General features: G+C 48.8%; 13 non-coding genes and 3 pseudogenes across 13 annotated transcripts; all 16 read right to left on the bottom strand.

Moving 5' to 3' along the window:
- Nucleotides 1-88: 88 nt before the first annotated feature.
- LOC138778057 (U2 spliceosomal RNA) lies at nucleotides 89-193 on the bottom strand (annotated as a pseudogene).
- A 962-nt stretch (nucleotides 194-1,155) lies between these two features.
- LOC138778080 (U2 spliceosomal RNA) lies at nucleotides 1,156-1,346 on the bottom strand. Its single transcript, XR_011360862.1, has one exon. It is a non-coding gene; the product is annotated as a U2 spliceosomal RNA (small nuclear RNA).
- Nucleotides 1,347-2,312: 966 nt separating this feature from the next.
- On the bottom strand, nucleotides 2,313-2,503 carry LOC138778079 (U2 spliceosomal RNA). Its single transcript, XR_011360861.1, has one exon. It is a non-coding gene; the product is annotated as a U2 spliceosomal RNA (small nuclear RNA).
- Nucleotides 2,504-3,469: 966 nt separating this feature from the next.
- Nucleotides 3,470-3,660, bottom strand: LOC138778077 (U2 spliceosomal RNA). The gene has a single exon (XR_011360859.1). It is a non-coding gene; the product is annotated as a U2 spliceosomal RNA (small nuclear RNA).
- A 978-nt stretch (nucleotides 3,661-4,638) lies between these two features.
- On the bottom strand, nucleotides 4,639-4,829 carry LOC138778076 (U2 spliceosomal RNA). Its single transcript, XR_011360858.1, has one exon. It is a non-coding gene; the product is annotated as a U2 spliceosomal RNA (small nuclear RNA).
- A 966-nt stretch (nucleotides 4,830-5,795) lies between these two features.
- LOC138778075 (U2 spliceosomal RNA) lies at nucleotides 5,796-5,986 on the bottom strand. Its single transcript, XR_011360857.1, has one exon. It is a non-coding gene; the product is annotated as a U2 spliceosomal RNA (small nuclear RNA).
- A 954-nt stretch (nucleotides 5,987-6,940) lies between these two features.
- LOC138778099 (U2 spliceosomal RNA) lies at nucleotides 6,941-7,132 on the bottom strand. Its single transcript, XR_011360880.1, has one exon. It is a non-coding gene; the product is annotated as a U2 spliceosomal RNA (small nuclear RNA).
- A 968-nt stretch (nucleotides 7,133-8,100) lies between these two features.
- LOC138778100 (U2 spliceosomal RNA) lies at nucleotides 8,101-8,292 on the bottom strand. The gene has a single exon (XR_011360881.1). It is a non-coding gene; the product is annotated as a U2 spliceosomal RNA (small nuclear RNA).
- Nucleotides 8,293-9,251: 959 nt separating this feature from the next.
- On the bottom strand, nucleotides 9,252-9,443 carry LOC138778097 (U2 spliceosomal RNA). The gene has a single exon (XR_011360878.1). It is a non-coding gene; the product is annotated as a U2 spliceosomal RNA (small nuclear RNA).
- Nucleotides 9,444-10,412: 969 nt separating this feature from the next.
- On the bottom strand, nucleotides 10,413-10,630 carry LOC138778050 (U2 spliceosomal RNA; annotated as a pseudogene).
- Nucleotides 10,631-10,988: 358 nt separating this feature from the next.
- On the bottom strand, nucleotides 10,989-11,106 carry LOC138778053 (U2 spliceosomal RNA; annotated as a pseudogene).
- A 969-nt stretch (nucleotides 11,107-12,075) lies between these two features.
- On the bottom strand, nucleotides 12,076-12,266 carry LOC138778074 (U2 spliceosomal RNA). The gene has a single exon (XR_011360856.1). It is a non-coding gene; the product is annotated as a U2 spliceosomal RNA (small nuclear RNA).
- Nucleotides 12,267-13,233: 967 nt separating this feature from the next.
- Nucleotides 13,234-13,424, bottom strand: LOC138778073 (U2 spliceosomal RNA). The gene has a single exon (XR_011360855.1). It is a non-coding gene; the product is annotated as a U2 spliceosomal RNA (small nuclear RNA).
- Nucleotides 13,425-14,402: 978 nt separating this feature from the next.
- On the bottom strand, nucleotides 14,403-14,593 carry LOC138778072 (U2 spliceosomal RNA). The gene has a single exon (XR_011360854.1). It is a non-coding gene; the product is annotated as a U2 spliceosomal RNA (small nuclear RNA).
- Nucleotides 14,594-15,559: 966 nt separating this feature from the next.
- Nucleotides 15,560-15,750, bottom strand: LOC138778071 (U2 spliceosomal RNA). The gene has a single exon (XR_011360853.1). It is a non-coding gene; the product is annotated as a U2 spliceosomal RNA (small nuclear RNA).
- A 978-nt stretch (nucleotides 15,751-16,728) lies between these two features.
- On the bottom strand, nucleotides 16,729-16,919 carry LOC138778070 (U2 spliceosomal RNA). Its single transcript, XR_011360852.1, has one exon. It is a non-coding gene; the product is annotated as a U2 spliceosomal RNA (small nuclear RNA).
- Between the last annotated feature and the right edge of the window lie 181 nt (nucleotides 16,920-17,100).

The following is a 17,100-nucleotide window of genomic DNA, read 5'->3' as shown; positions in this document are numbered from 1 at the left end:
ACAACCCACGATGCACCTCCCCTGCGGATGCAGGTAGGTGTGATCGCTTCCCGTTGCCTGGGGACTAAGCCGCCTGCCAATAGCAGCAAGGAGGTAAACCTCCAAGGCCGACAGGTCGGGTACCCCAGGCACCTTCTGACCAGATCTCCTGTAGATACTACACTTGATCTTAGCCAAAAGGCCGAGAAGCGATGGCCACAACGGTTTCCCGAAAACTCCCCTTCTCGGACACCACGTCCTTCTTGTTAAGGCGAAGCCAGACATACATACCCTATTATGCGCTCCACCCTCTCAGATGGCGGACCGGACGTGCTTTCACACTGCATCTCCTATTGCCTAGCACTGCCTCTGTCTTCCTTTCTGCTCTCAAATCTGAATAGCTCCACCCCCCAATCACACTGCGTCTGCTTCCACCTGATGGATGGCAGACATACACGTCTCTGTCTCTGTCTCCGTCTCTGTCTGGCATACATGACATGCAGCTAGCTCTTTGGCTGGCTGTCTCTGTAGCTGGCTGGCTGTCTCTGTGGCTGGCTGCCTAGCTGGCTAGCTTATTATTAGTACCTACCTACCTACCTACCTACCTATCTATCTATCTATCTATCTATCTATCTATCTATCTATCTATCTATCTAATCTATCCTATCTATCCTATCTATTCTATCTAATGTATCTAATCTATCTATCAAAGAACATGGAGGGTGAATTCTCCCAGCTGGAGCCGTAGGCAGGCAGCATCAGCAGGATACATCGGCCGGCCACCAGGAAATCAAATCCAAAGGAAACGGTTTAATAAACTGCACCTACCTTTCCACCTACCTGCTCGGTCGCTTGACCGGCTGCAACTGAGCTGCTTGTTGTGCTGGCAGCTGTGTATAGCAGCAAAGCCTTGATGACATCACGTCCCGCGATGACATCACCAGCACTGGCCCGGCAGCCAAGTTGTAAACAACTCTGCCAGTTGGTTGCCATGGCAACAGAGGCCAGCAAGTCTTGGACAAACAAACTTTTCGTAGCCACACTCGGGCTAATTTTTCGGGGTCGGTCCACCTGCGCACAACACACTCGAGGGATGTTTCTTGCAAAACAGTAGTTTCAGGTGCAGCCGGCTTGTTTCCTTCTTCATTCTTTTGCTCTGTTTTTTGCAAACTCATTAGGGGGTGCACTGAACCTGGAGGCACTGCAATACCAGGTCAATGCCTGGAGAGGACAGAGCAAGCTCTTTTTCCATCTCCCTGTTCTAAAAATCCATTTAATATATGGTCCCCAGATAGGGGACGTATCAGATATTAAACTGATAAGAACAGATACTACACTTGATCTTAGCCAAAAGGCCGAGAAGCGATGGCCACAACGGTTTCCCGAAAACTCCCCTTCTCGGACACCACGTCCTTCTTGTTAAGGCGAAGCCAGACATACATACCCTATTATGCGCTCCACCCTCTCAGATGGCGGACCGGACGTGCTTTCACACTGCATCTCCTATTGCCTAGCACTGCCTCTGTCTTCCTTTCTGCTCTCAAATCTGAATAGCTCCACCCCCCAATCACACTGCGTCTGCTTCCACCTGATGGATGGCAGACATACACGTCTCTGTCTCTGTCTCCGTCTCTGTCTGGCATACATGACATGCAGCTAGCTCTTTGGCTGGCTGTCTCTGTAGCTGGCTGGCTGTCTCTGTGGCTGGCTGCCTAGCTGGCTAGCTTATTATTAGTACCTACCTACCTACCTACCTACCTACCTATCTATCTATCTATCTATCTATCTATCTATCTATCTATCTATCTATCTAATCTATCCTATCTATCCTATCTATTCTATCTAATGTATCTAATCTATCTATCAAAGAACATGGAGGGTGAATTCTCCCAGCTGGAGCCGTAGGCAGGCAGCATCAGCAGGATACATCGGCCGGCCACCAGGAAATCAAATCCAAAGGAAACGGTTTAATAAACTGCACCTACCTTTCCACCTACCTGCTCGGTCGCTTGACCGGCTGCAACTGAGCTGCTTGTTGTGCTGGCAGCTGTGTATAGCAGCAAAGCCTTGATGACATCACGTCCCGCGATGACATCACCAGCACTGGCCCGGCAGCCAAGTTGTAAACAACTCTGCCAGTTGGTTGCCATGGCAACAGAGGCCAGCAAGTCTTGGACAAACAAACTTTTCGTAGCCACACTCGGGCTAATTTTTCGGGGTCGGTCCACCTGCGCACAACACACTCGAGGGATGTTTCTTGCAAAACAGTAGTTTCAGGTGCAGCCGGCTTGTTTCCTTCTTCATTCTTTTGCTCTGTTTTTTGCAAACTCATTAGGGGGTGCACTGAACCTGGAGGCACTGCAATACCAGGTCAATGCCTGGAGAGGACAGAGCAAGCTCTTTTTCCATCTCCCTGTTCTAAAAATCCATTTAATATATGGTCCCCAGATAGGGGACGTATCAGATATTAAACTGATAAGAACAGATACTACACTTGATCTTAGCCAAAAGGCCGAGAAGCGATGGCCACAACGGTTTCCCGAAAACTCCCCTTCTCGGACACCACGTCCTTCTTGTTAAGGCGAAGCCAGACATACATACCCTATTATGCGCTCCACCCTCTCAGATGGCGGACCGGACGTGCTTTCACACTGCATCTCCTATTGCCTAGCACTGCCTCTGTCTTCCTTTCTGCTCTCAAATCTGAATAGCTCCACCCCCCAATCACACTGCGTCTGCTTCCACCTGATGGATGGCAGACATACACGTCTCTGTCTCTGTCTCCGTCTCTGTCTGGCATACATGACATGCAGCTAGCTCTTTGGCTGGCTGTCTCTGTAGCTGGCTGGCTGTCTCTGTGGCTGGCTGCCTAGCTGGCTAGCTTATTATTAGTACCTACCTACCTACCTACCTACCTATCTATCTATCTATCTATCTATCTATCTATCTATCTATCTATCTATCTATCTAATCTATCCTATCTATCCTATCTATTCTATCTAATGTATCTAATCTATCTATCAAAGAACATGGAGGGTGAATTCTCCCAGCTGGAGCCGTAGGCAGGCAGCATCAGCAGGATACATCGGCCGGCCACCAGGAAATCAAATCCAAAGGAAACGGTTTAATAAACTGCACCTACCTTTCCACCTACCTGCTCGGTCGCTTGACCGGCTGCAACTGAGCTGCTTGTTGTGCTGGCAGCTGTGTATAGCAGCAAAGCCTTGATGACATCACGTCCCGCGATGACATCACCAGCACTGGCCCGGCAGCCAAGTTGTAAACAACTCTGCCAGTTGGTTGCCATGGCAACAGAGGCCAGCAAGTCTTGGACAAACAAACTTTTCGTAGCCACACTCGGGCTAATTTTTCGGGGTCGGTCCACCTGCGCACAACACACTCGAGGGATGTTTCTTGCAAAACAGTAGTTTCAGGTGCAGCCGGCTTGTTTCCTTCTTCATTCTTTTGCTCTGTTTTTTGCAAACTCATTAGGGGGTGCACTGAACCTGGAGGCACTGCAATACCAGGTCAATGCCTGGAGAGGACAGAGCAAGCTCTTTTTCCATCTCCCTGTTCTAAAAATCCATTTAATATATGGTCCCCAGATAGGGGACGTATCAGATATTAAACTGATAAGAACAGATACTACACTTGATCTTAGCCAAAAGGCCGAGAAGCGATGGCCACAACGGTTTCCCGAAAACTCCCCTTCTCGGACACCACGTCCTTCTTGTTAAGGCGAAGCCAGACATACATACCCTATTATGCGCTCCACCCTCTCAGATGGCGGACCGGACGTGCTTTCACACTGCATCTCCTATTGCCTAGCACTGCCTCTGTCTTCCTTTCTGCTCTCAAATCTGAATAGCTCCACCCCCCAATCACACTGCGTCTGCTTCCACCTGATGGATGGCAGACATACACGTCTCTGTCTCTGTCTCCGTCTCTGTCTGGCATACATGACATGCAGCTAGCTCTTTGGCTGGCTGTCTCTGTAGCTGGCTGGCTGTCTCTGTGGCTGGCTGCCTAGCTGGCTAGCTTATTATTAGTACCTACCTACCTACCTACCTACCTATCTATCTATCTATCTATCTATCTATCTATCTATCTATCTATCTATCTATCTATCTATCTATCTAATCTATCCTATCTATCCTATCTATTCTATCTAATGTATCTAATCTATCTATCAAAGAACATGGAGGGTGAATTCTCCCAGCTGGAGCCGTAGGCAGGCAGCATCAGCAGGATACATCGGCCGGCCACCAGGAAATCAAATCCAAAGGAAACGGTTTAATAAACTGCACCTACCTTTCCACCTACCTGCTCGGTCGCTTGACCGGCTGCAACTGAGCTGCTTGTTGTGCTGGCAGCTGTGTATAGCAGCAAAGCCTTGATGACATCACGTCCCGCGATGACATCACCAGCACTGGCCCGGCAGCCAAGTTGTAAACAACTCTGCCAGTTGGTTGCCATGGCAACAGAGGCCAGCAAGTCTTGGACAAACAAACTTTTCGTAGCCACACTCGGGCTAATTTTTCGGGGTCGGTCCACCTGCGCACAACACACTCGAGGGATGTTTCTTGCAAAACAGTAGTTTCAGGTGCAGCCGGCTTGTTTCCTTCTTCATTCTTTTGCTCTGTTTTTTGCAAACTCATTAGGGGGTGCACTGAACCTGGAGGCACTGCAATACCAGGTCAATGCCTGGAGAGGACAGAGCAAGCTCTTTTTCCATCTCCCTGTTCTAAAAATCCATTTAATATATGGTCCCCAGATAGGGGACGTATCAGATATTAAACTGATAAGAACAGATACTACACTTGATCTTAGCCAAAAGGCCGAGAAGCGATGGCCACAACGGTTTCCCGAAAACTCCCCTTCTCGGACACCACGTCCTTCTTGTTAAGGCGAAGCCAGACATACATACCCTATTATGCGCTCCACCCTCTCAGATGGCGGACCGGACGTGCTTTCACACTGCATCTCCTATTGCCTAGCACTGCCTCTGTCTTCCTTTCTGCTCTCAAATCTGAATAGCTCCACCCCCCAATCACACTGCGTCTGCTTCCACCTGATGGATGGCAGACATACACGTCTCTGTCTCTGTCTCCGTCTCTGTCTGGCATACATGACATGCAGCTAGCTCTTTGGCTGGCTGTCTCTGTAGCTGGCTGGCTGTCTCTGTGGCTGGCTGCCTAGCTGGCTAGCTTATTATTAGTACCTACCTACCTACCTACCTACCTACCTATCTATCTATCTATCTATCTATCTATCTATCTATCTATCTATCTATCTAATCTATCCTATCTATCCTATCTATTCTATCTAATGTATCTAATCTATCTATCAAAGAACATGGAGGGTGAATTCTCCCAGCTGGAGCCGTAGGCAGGCAGCATCAGCAGGATACATCGGCCGGCCACCAGGAAATCAAATCCAAAGGAAACGGTTTAATAAACTGCACCTACCTTTCCACCTACCTGCTCGGTCGCTTGACCGGCTGCAACTGAGCTGCTTGTTGTGCTGGCAGCTGTGTATAGCAGCAAAGCCTTGATGACATCACGTCCCGCGATGACATCACCAGCACTGGCCCGGCAGCCAAGTTGTAAACAACTCTGCCAGTTGGTTGCCATGGCAACAGAGGCCAGCAAGTCTTGGACAAACAAACTTTTCGTAGCCACACTCGGGCTAATTTTTCGGGGTCGGTCCACCTGCGCACAACACACTCGAGGGATGTTTCTTGCAAAACAGTAGTTTCAGGTGCAGCCGGCTTGTTTCCTTCTTCATTCTTTTGCTCTGTTTTTTGCAAACTCATTAGGGGGTGCACTGAACCTGGAGGCACTGCAATACCAGGTCAATGCCTGGAGAGGACAGAGCAAGCTCTTTTTCCATCTCCCTGTTCTAAAAATCCATTTAATATATGGTCCCCAGATAGGGGACGTATCAGATATTAAACTGATAAGAACAGATACTACACTTGATCTTAGCCAAAAGGCCGAGAAGCGATGGCCACAACGGTTTCCCGAAAACTCCCCTTCTCGGACACCACGTCCTTCTTGTTAAGGCGAAGCCAGACATACATACCCTATTATGCGCTCCACCCTCTCAGATGGCGGACCGGACGTGCTTTCACACTGCATCTCCTATTGCCTAGCACTGCCTCTGTCTTCCTTTCTGCTCTCAAATCTGAATAGCTCCACCCCCCAATCACACTGCGTCTGCTTCCACCTGATGGATGGCAGACATACACGTCTCTGTCTCTGTCTCCGTCTCTGTCTGGCATACATGACATGCAGCTAGCTCTTTGGCTGGCTGTCTCTGTAGCTGGCTGGCTGTCTCTGTGGCTGGCTGCCTAGCTGGCTAGCTTATTATTAGTACCTACCTACCTACCTACCTATCTATCTATCTATCTATCTATCTATCTATCTATCTATCTATCTAATCTATCCTATCTATCCTATCTATTCTATCTAATGTATCTAATCTATCTATCAAAGAACATGGAGGGTGAATTCTCCCAGCTGGAGCCGTAGGCAGGCAGCATCAGCAGGATACATCGGCCGGCCACCAGGAAATCAAATCCAAAGGAAACGGTTTAATAAACTGCACCTACCTTTCCACCTACCTGCTCGGTCGCTTGACCGGCTGCAACTGAGCTGCTTGTTGTGCTGGCAGCTGTGTATAGCAGCAAAGCCTTGATGACATCACGTCCCGCGATGACATCACCAGCACTGGCCCGGCAGCCAAGTTGTAAACAACTCTGCCAGTTGGTTGCCATGGCAACAGAGGCCAGCAAGTCTTGGACAAACAAACTTTTCGTAGCCACACTCGGGCTAATTTTTCGGGGTCGGTCCACCTGCGCACAACACACTCGAGGGATGTTTCTTGCAAAACAGTAGTTTCAGGTGCAGCCGGCTTGTTTCCTTCTTCATTCTTTTGCTCTGTTTTTTGCAAACTCATTAGGGGGTGCACTGAACCTGGAGGCACTGCAATACCAGGTCAATGCCTGGAGAGGACAGAGCAAGCTCTTTTTCCATCTCCCTGTTCTAAAAAATCCATTTAATATATGGTCCCCAGATAGGGGACGTATCAGATATTAAACTGATAAGAACAGATACTACACTTGATCTTAGCCAAAAGGCCGAGAAGCGATGGCCACAACGGTTTCCCGAAAACTCCCCTTCTCGGACACCACGTCCTTCTTGTTAAGGCGAAGCCAGACATACATACCCTATTATGCGCTCCACCCTCTCAGATGGCGGACCGGACGTGCTTTCACACTGCATCTCCTATTGCCTAGCACTGCCTCTGTCTTCCTTTCTGCTCTCAAATCTGAATAGCTCCACCCCCCAATCACACTGCGTCTGCTTCCACCTGATGGATGGCAGACATACACGTCTCTGTCTCTGTCTCCGTCTCTGTCTGGCATACATGACATGCAGCTAGCTCTTTGGCTGGCTGTCTCTGTAGCTGGCTGGCTGTCTCTGTGGCTGGCTGCCTAGCTGGCTAGCTTATTATTAGTACCTACCTACCTACCTACCTACCTATCTATCTATCTATCTATCTATCTATCTATCTATCTATCTATCTATCTATCTAATCTATCCTATCTATCCTATCTATTCTATCTAATGTATCTAATCTATCTATCAAAGAACATGGAGGGTGAATTCCTCCCAGCTGGAGCCGTAGGCAGGCAGCATCAGCAGGATACATCGGCCGGCCACCAGGAAATCAAATCCAAAGGAAACGGTTTAATAAACTGCACCTACCTTTCCACCTACCTGCTCGGTCGCTTGACCGGCTGCAACTGAGCTGCTTGTTGTGCTGGCAGCTGTGTATAGCAGCAAAGCCTTGATGACATCACGTCCCGCGATGACATCACCAGCACTGGCCCGGCAGCCAAGTTGTAAACAACTCTGCCAGTTGGTTGCCATGGCAACAGAGGCCAGCAAGTCTTGGACAAACAAACTTTTCGTAGCCACACTCGGGCTAATTTTTTCGGGGTCGGTCCACCTGCGCACAACACACTCGAGGGATGTTTCTTGCAAAACAGTAGTTTCAGGTGCAGCCGGCTTGTTTCCTTCTTCATTCTTTTGCTCTGTTTTTTGCAAACTCATTAGGGGGTGCACTGAACCTGGAGGCACTGCAATACCAGGTCAATGCCTGGGAGAGGACAGAGCAAGCTCTTTTTCCATCTCCCTGTTCTAAAAATCCATTTAATATATGGTCCCCAGATAGGGGACGTATCAGATATTAAACTGATAAGAACAGATACTACACTTGATCTTAGCCAAAAGGCCGAGAAGCGATGGCCACAACGGTTTCCCGAAACTCCCCTTCTCGGACACCACGTCCTTCTTGTTAAGGCGAAGCCAGACATACATACCCTATTATGCGCTCCACCCTCTCAGATGGCGGACCGGACGTGCTTTCACACTGCATCTCCTATTGCCTAGCACTGCCTCTGTCTTCCTTTCTGCTCTCAAATCTGAATAGCTCCACCCCCCAATCACACTGCGTCTGCTTCCACCTGATGGATGGCAGACATACACGTCTCTGTCTCTGTCTCCGTCTCTGTCTGGCATACATGACATGCAGCTAGCTCTTTGGCTGGCTGTCTCTGTAGCTGGCTGGCTGTCTCTGTGGCTGGCTGCCTAGCTGGCTAGCTTATTATTAGTACCTACCTACCTACCTACCTACCTACCTATCTATCTATCTATCTATCTATCTATCTATCTATCTATCTAATCTATCCTATCTATCCTATCTATTCTATCTAATGTATCTAATCTATCTATCAAGAACATGGAGGGTGAATTCTCCCAGCTGGAGCCGTAGGCAGGCAGCATCAGCAGGATACATCGGCCGGCCACCAGGAAATCAAATCCAAAGGAAACGGTTTAATAAACTGCACCTACCTTTCCACCTACCTGCTCGGGCTCGCTTGACCGGCTGCAACTGAGCTGCTTGTTGTGCTGGCAGCTGTGTATAGCAGCAAAGCCTTGATGACATCACGTCCCGCGATGACATCACCAGCACTGGCCCGGCAGCCAAGTTGTAAACAACTCTGCCAGTTGGTTGCCATGGCAACAGAGGCCAGCAAGTCTTGGACAAACAAACTTTTCGTAGCCACACTCGGGCTAATTTTTCGGGGTCGGTCCACCTGCGCACAACACACTCGAGGGATGTTTCTTGCAAAACAGTAGTTTCAGGTGGCAGCCGGCTTGTTTCCTTCTTCATTCTTTTGCTCTGTTTTTTGCAAACTCATTAGGGGGTGCACTGAACCTGGAGGCACTGCAATACCAGGTCAATGCCTGGAGAGGACAGAGCAAGCTCTTTTTTCCATCTCCCTGTTCTAAAAATCCATTTAATATATGGTCCCCAGATAGGGGACGTATCAGATATTAAACTGATAAGAACAGATACTACACTTGATCTTAGCCAAAAGGCCGAGAAGCGATGGCCACAACGGTTTCCCGAAAACTCCCCTTCTCGGACACCACGTCCTTCTTGTTAAGGCGAAGCCAGACATACATACCCTATTATGCGCTCCACCCTCTCAGATGGCGGACCGGACGTGCTTTCACACTGCATCTCCTATTGCCTAGCACTGCCTCTGTCTTCCTTTCTGCTCTCAAATCTGAATAGCTCCACCCCCCAATCACACTGCGTCTGCTTCCACCTGATGGATGGCAGACATACACGTCTCTGTCTCTGTCTCCGTCTCTGTCTGGCATACATGACATGCAGCTAGCTCTTTGGCTGGCTGTCTCTGTAGCTGGCTGGCTGTCTCTGTGGCTGGCTGCCTAGCTGGCTAGCTTATTATTAGTACCTACCTACCTACCTACCTACCTACCTATCTATCTATCTATCTATCTATCTATCTATCTATCTATCTATCTATCTATCTAATCTATCCTATCTATCCTATCTATTCTATCTAATGTATCTAATCTATCTATCAAAGAACATGGAGGGTGAATTCTCCCAGCTGGAGCCGTAGGCAGGCAGCATCAGCAGGATACATCGGCCGGCCACCAGGAAATCAAATCCAAAGGAAACGGTTTAATAAACTGCACCTACCTTTCCACCTACCTGCTCGGTCGCTTGACCGGCTGCAACTGAGCTGCTTGTTGTGCTGGCAGCTGTGTATAGCAGCAAAGCCTTGATGACATCACGTCCCGCGATGACATCACCAGCACTGGCCCGGCAGCCAAGTTGTAAACAACTCTGCCAGTTGGTTGCCATGGCAACAGAGGCCAGCAAGTCTTGGACAAACAAACTTTTCGTAGCCACACTTGGCTAATTTTTCGGGGTCGGTCCACCTGCGCACAACACACTCGAGGGATGTTTCTTGCAAAACAGTAGTTTCAGGTGCAGCCGGCTTGTTTCCTTCTTCATTCTTTTGCTCTGTTTTTTGCAAACTCATTAGGGGGTGCACTGAACCTGGAGGCACTGCAATACCAGGTCAATGCCTGGAGAGGACAGAGCAAGCTCTTTTTCCATCTCCCTGTTCTAAAAAATCCATTTAATATATGGTCCCCAGATAGGGGACGTATCAGATATTAAACTGATAAGAACAGATTTTTTTTTTTTTTTTTTTTCGAGGCAACGTGCTCTCATCACCCAAGTGCTACTAAAAAAGTGTAGCGTGCCACACAAAAAAAGGTGCACTAGGATGCGGTCTATCGCGAGACCCACTCTAAAAGAGATGGGCCCCCAACACACCTAATTCCTCCCTTCCGGGCCAAAAGGCACCTGCAAGGTCCAGGGACAAATGTCCACATCTCAGACGAGGCCAGAGCAGACCGGTAAACAACTACGGCTTGTACCTGAGCATAACCCAGGCACTCACCGTTCGGCATTCAATCAAAAGGTGTCACTCCCGAAGGAGAACCGGGGGTGCAGGGAGGCAAGGAGCGCAGATGGCCACACATGCCTCCCTAGACCTCCGAGGGGTCCCCAAAGGCGACCGCAACCGAAGGATCCTAGTGACAAACAAACGTGGAAAGTGAACACACAGTGACAAAAAGAATAAATAAATCAGACGTGCGCTGTGCAAAACAGCCCGGACATTAAGAACAGATACTACACTTGATCTTAGCCAAAAGGCCGAGAAGCGATGGCCACAACGGTTTCCCGAAAACTCCCCTTCTCGGACACCACGTCCTTCTTGTTAAGGCGAAGCCAGACATACATACCCTATTATGCGCTCCACCCTCTCAGATGGCGGACCGGACGTGCTTTCACACTGCATCTCCTATTGCCTAGCACTGCCTCTGTCTTCCTTTCTGCTCTCAAATCTGAATAGCTCACCCCCCAATCACACTGCGTCTGCTTCCACCTGATGGATGGCAGACATACACGTCTCTGTCTCTGTCTCCGTCTCTGTCTGGCATACATGACATGCAGCTAGCTCTTTGGCTGGCTGTCTCTGTAGCTGGCTGGCTGTCTCTGTGGCTGGCTGCCTAGCTGGCTAGCTTATTATTAGTACCTACCTACCTACCTACCTACCTATCTATCTATCTATCTATCTATCTATCTATCTATCTATCTATCTATCTATCTATCTAATCTATCCTATCTATCCTATCTATTCTATCTAATGTATCTAATCTATCTATCAAAGAACATGGAGGGTGAATTCTCCCAGCTGGAGCCGTAGGCAGGCAGCATCAGCAGGATACATCGGCCGGCCACCAGGAAATCAAATCCAAAGGAAACGGTTTAATAAACTGCACCTACCTTTCCACCTACCTGCTCGGTCGCTTGACCGGCTGCAACTGAGCTGCTTGTTGTGCTGGCAGCTGTGTATAGCAGCAAAGCCTTGATGACATCACGTCCCGCGATGACATCACCAGCACTGGCCCGGCAGCCAAGTTGTAAACAACTCTGCCAGTTGGTTGCCATGGCAACAGAGGCCAGCAAGTCTTGGACAAACAAACTTTTCGTAGCCACACTCGGGCTAATTTTTCGGGGTCGGTCCACCTGCGCACAACACACTCGAGGGATGTTTCTTGCAAAACAGTAGTTTCAGGTGCAGCCGGCTTGTTTCCTTCTTCATTCTTTTGCTCTGTTTTTTGCAAACTCATTAGGGGGTGCACTGAACCTGGAGGCACTGCAATACCAGGTCAATGCCTGGAGAGGACAGAGCAAGCTCTTTTTCCATCTCCCTGTTCTAAAAATCCATTTAATATATGGTCCCCAGATAGGGGACGTATCAGATATTAAACTGATAAGAACAGATACTACACTTGATCTTAGCCAAAAGGCCGAGAAGCGATGGCCACAACGGTTTCCCGAAAACTCCCCTTCTCGGACACCACGTCCTTCTTGTTAAGGCGAAGCCAGACATACATACCCTATTATGCGCTCCACCCTCTCAGATGGCGGACCGGACGTGCTTTCACACTGCATCTCCTATTGCCTAGCACTGCCTCTGTCTTCCTTTCTGCTCTCAAATCTGAATAGCTCCACCCCCCAATCACACTGCGTCTGCTTCCACCTGATGGATGGCAGACATACACGTCTCTGTCTCTGTCTCCGTCTCTGTCTGGCATACATGACATGCAGCTAGCTCTTTGGCTGGCTGTCTCTGTAGCTGGCTGGCTGTCTCTGTGGCTGGCTGCCTAGCTGGCTAGCTTATTATTAGTACCTACCTACCTACCTACCTACCTACCTATCTATCTATCTATCTATCTATCTATCTATCTATCTATCTATCTATCTAATCTATCCTATCTATCCTATCTATTCTATCTAATGTATCTAATCTATCTATCAAAGAACATGGAGGGTGAATTCTCCCAGCTGGAGCCGTAGGCAGGCAGCATCAGCAGGATACATCGGCCGGCCACCAGGAAATCAAATCCAAAGGAAACGGTTTAATAAACTGCACCTACCTTTCCACCTACCTGCTCGGGTCGCTTGACCGGCTGCAACTGAGCTGCTTGTTGTGCTGGCAGCTGTGTATAGCAGCAAAGCCTTGATGACATCACGTCCCGCGATGACATCACCAGCACTGGCCCGGCAGCCAAGTTGTAAACAACTCTGCCAGTTGGTTGCCATGGCAACAGAGGCCAGCAAGTCTTGGACAAACAAACTTTTCGTAGCCACACTCGGGCTAATTTTTCGGGGTCGGTCCACCTGCGCACAACACACTCGAGGGATGTTTCTTGCAAAACAGTAGTTTCAGGTGCAGCCGGCTTGTTTCCTTCTTCATTCTTTTGCTCTGTTTTTTGCAAACTCATTAGGGGGTGCACTGAACCTGGAGGCACTGCAATACCAGGTCAATGCCTGGAGAGGACAGAGCAAGCTCTTTTTCCATCTCCCTGTTCTAAAAATCCATTTAATATATGGTCCCCAGATAGGGGACGTATCAGATATTAAACTGATAAGAACAGATACTACACTTGATCTTAGCCAAAAGGCCGAGAAGCGATGGCCACAACGGTTTCCCGAAAACTCCCCTTCTCGGACACCACGTCCTTCTTGTTAAGGCGAAGCCAGACATACATACCCTATTATGCGCTCCACCCTCTCAGATGGCGGACCGGACGTGCTTTCACACTGCATCTCCTATTGCCTAGCACTGCCTCTGTCTTCCTTTCTGCTCTCAAATCTGAATAGCTCCACCCCCCAATCACACTGCGTCTGCTTCCACCTGATGGATGGCAGACATACACGTCTCTGTCTCTGTCTCCGTCTCTGTCTGGCATACATGACATGCAGCTAGCTCTTTGGCTGGCTGTCTCTGTAGCTGGCTGGCTGTCTCTGTGGCTGGCTGCCTAGCTGGCTAGCTTATTATTAGTACCTACCTACCTACCTACCTACCTACCTATCTATCTATCTATCTATCTATCTATCTATCTATCTATCTATCTATCTATCTATCTATCTAATCTATCCTATCTATCCTATCTATTCTATCTAATGTATCTAATCTATCTATCAAAGAACATGGAGGGTGAATTCTCCCAGCTGGAGCCGTAGGCAGGCAGCATCAGCAGGATACATCGGCCGGCCACCAGGAAATCAAATCCAAAGGAAACGGTTTAATAAACTGCACCTACCTTTCCACCTACCTGCTCGGTCGCTTGACCGGCTGCAACTGAGCTGCTTGTTGTGCTGGCAGCTGTGTATAGCAGCAAAGCCTTGATGACATCACGTCCCGCGATGACATCACCAGCACTGGCCCGGCAGCCAAGTTGTAAACAACTCTGCCAGTTGGTTGCCATGGCAACAGAGGCCAGCAAGTCTTGGACAAACAAACTTTTCGTAGCCACACTCGGGCTAATTTTTCGGGGTCGGTCCACCTGCGCACAACACACTCGAGGGATGTTTCTTGCAAAACAGTAGTTTCAGGTGCAGCCGGCTTGTTTCCTTCTTCATTCTTTTGCTCTGTTTTTTGCAAACTCATTAGGGGGTGCACTGAACCTGGAGGCACTGCAATACCAGGTCAATGCCTGGAGAGGACAGAGCAAGCTCTTTTTCCATCTCCCTGTTCTAAAAATCCATTTAATATATGGTCCCCAGATAGGGGACGTATCAGATATTAAACTGATAAGAACAGATACTACACTTGATCTTAGCCAAAAGGCCGAGAAGCGATGGCCACAACGGTTTCCCGAAAACTCCCCTTCTCGGACACCACGTCCTTCTTGTTAAGGCGAAGCCAGACATACATACCCTATTATGCGCTCCACCCTCTCAGATGGCGGACCGGACGTGCTTTCACACTGCATCTCCTATTGCCTAGCACTGCCTCTGTCTTCCTTTCTGCTCTCAAATCTGAATAGCTCCACCCCCCAATCACACTGCGTCTGCTTCCACCTGATGGATGGCAGACATACACGTCTCTGTCTCTGTCTCCGTCTCTGTCTGGCATACATGACATGCAGCTAGCTCTTTGGCTGGCTGTCTCTGTAGCTGGCTGGCTGTCTCTGTGGCTGGCTGCCTAGCTGGCTAGCTTATTATTAGTACCTACCTACCTACCTACCTACCTACCTATCTATCTATCTATCTATCTATCTATCTATCTATCTATCTATCTATCTAATCTATCCTATCTATCCTATCTATTCTATCTAATGTATCTAATCTATCTATCAAAGAACATGGAGGGTGAATTCTCCCAGCTGGAGCCGTAGGCAGGCAGCATCAGCAGGATACATCGGCCGGCCACCAGGAAATCAAATCCAAAGGAAACGGTTTAATAAACTGCACCTACCTTTCCACCTACCTGCTCGGTCGCTTGACCGGCTGCAACTGAGCTGCTTGTTGTGCTGGCAGCTGTGTATAGCAGCAAAGCCTTGATGACATCACGTCCCGCGATGACATCACCAGCACTGGCCCGGCAGCCAAGTTGTAAACAACTCTGCCAGTTGGTTGCCATGGCAACAGAGGCCAGCAAGTCTTGGACAAACAAACTTTTCGTAGCCACACTCGGGCTAATTTTTCGGGGTCGGTCCACCTGCGCACAACACACTCGAGGGATGTTTCTTGCAAAACAGTAGTTTCAGGTGCAGCCGGCTTGTTTCCTTCTTCATTCTTTTGCTCTGTTTTTTGCAAACTCATTAGGGGGTGCACTGAACCTGGAGGCACTGCAATACCAGGTCAATGCCTGGAGAGGACAGAGCAAGCTCTTTTTCCATCTCCCTGTTCTAAAAATCCATTTAATATATGGTCCCCAGATAGGGGACGTATCAGATATTAAACTGATAAGAACAGATACTACACTTGATCTTAGCCAAAAGGCCGAGAAGCGATGGCCACAACGGTTTCCCGAAAACTCCCCTTCTCGGACACCACGTCCTTCTTGTTAAGGCGAAGCCAGACATACATACCCTATTATGCGCTCCACCCTCTCAGATGGCGGACCGGACGTGCTTTCACACTGCATCTCCTATTGCCTAGCACTGCCTCTGTCTTCCTTTCTGCTCTCAAATCTGAATAGCTCCACCCCCCAATCACACTGCGTCTGCTTCCACCTGATGGATGGCAGACATACACGTCTCTGTCTCTGTCTCCGTCTCTGTCTGGCATACATGACATGCAGCTAGCTCTTTGGCTGGCTGTCTCTGTAGCTGGCTGGCTGTCTCTGTGGCTGGCTGCCTAGCTGGCTAGCTTATTATTAGTACCTACCTACCTACCTACCTACCTACCTATCTATCTATCTATCTATCTATCTATCTATCTATCTATCTATCTATCTATCTATCTATCTAATCTATCCTATCTATCCTATCTATTCTATCTAATGTATCTAATCTATCTATCAAAGAACATGGAGGGTGAATTCTCCCAGCTGGAGCCGTAGGCAGGCAGCATCAGCAGGATACATCGGCCGGCCACCAGGAAATCAAATCCAAAGGAAACGGTTTAATAAACTGCACCTACCTTTCCACCTACCTGCTCGGTCGCTTGACCGGCTGCAACTGAGCTGCTTGTTGTGCTGGCAGCTGTGTATAGCAGCAAAGCCTTGATGACATCACGTCCCGCGATGACATCACCAGCACTGGCCCGGCAGCCAAGTTGTAAACAACTCTGCCAGTTGGTTGCCATGGCAACAGAGGCCAGCAAGTCTTGGACAAACAAACTTTTCGTAGCCACACTCGGGCTAATTTTTCGGGGTCGGTCCACCTGCGCACAACACACTCGAGGGATGTTTCTTGCAAAACAGTAGTTTCAGGTGCAGCCGGCTTGTTTCCTTCTTCATTCTTTTGCTCTGTTTTTTGCAAACTCATTAGGGGGTGCACTGAACCTGGAGGCACTGCAATACCAGGTCAATGCCTGGAGAGGACAGAGCAAGCTCTTTTTCCATCTCCCTGTTCTAAAAATCCATTTAATATATGGTCCCCAGATAGGGGACGTATCAGATATTAAACTGATAAGAACAGATACTACACTTGATCTTAGCCAAAAGGCCGAGAAGCGATGGCCACAACGGTTTCCCGAAAACTCCCCTTCTCGGACACCACGTCCTTCTTGTTAAGGCGAAGCCAGACATACATACCCTATTATGCGCTCCACCCTCTCAGATGGCGGACCGGACGTGCTTTCACACTGCATCTCCTATTGCCTAGCACTGCCTCTGTCTTCCTTTCTGCTCTCAAATCT

The sequence above is a fragment of the Dendropsophus ebraccatus genome, unplaced genomic scaffold (genome assembly GCF_027789765.1).
Source record: "Dendropsophus ebraccatus isolate aDenEbr1 unplaced genomic scaffold, aDenEbr1.pat pat_scaffold_620_ctg1, whole genome shotgun sequence".
Lineage (NCBI taxonomy): Eukaryota > Metazoa > Chordata > Amphibia > Anura > Hylidae > Dendropsophus > Dendropsophus ebraccatus.
This window is presented reverse-complemented; position numbering and strand designations above follow the sequence as displayed.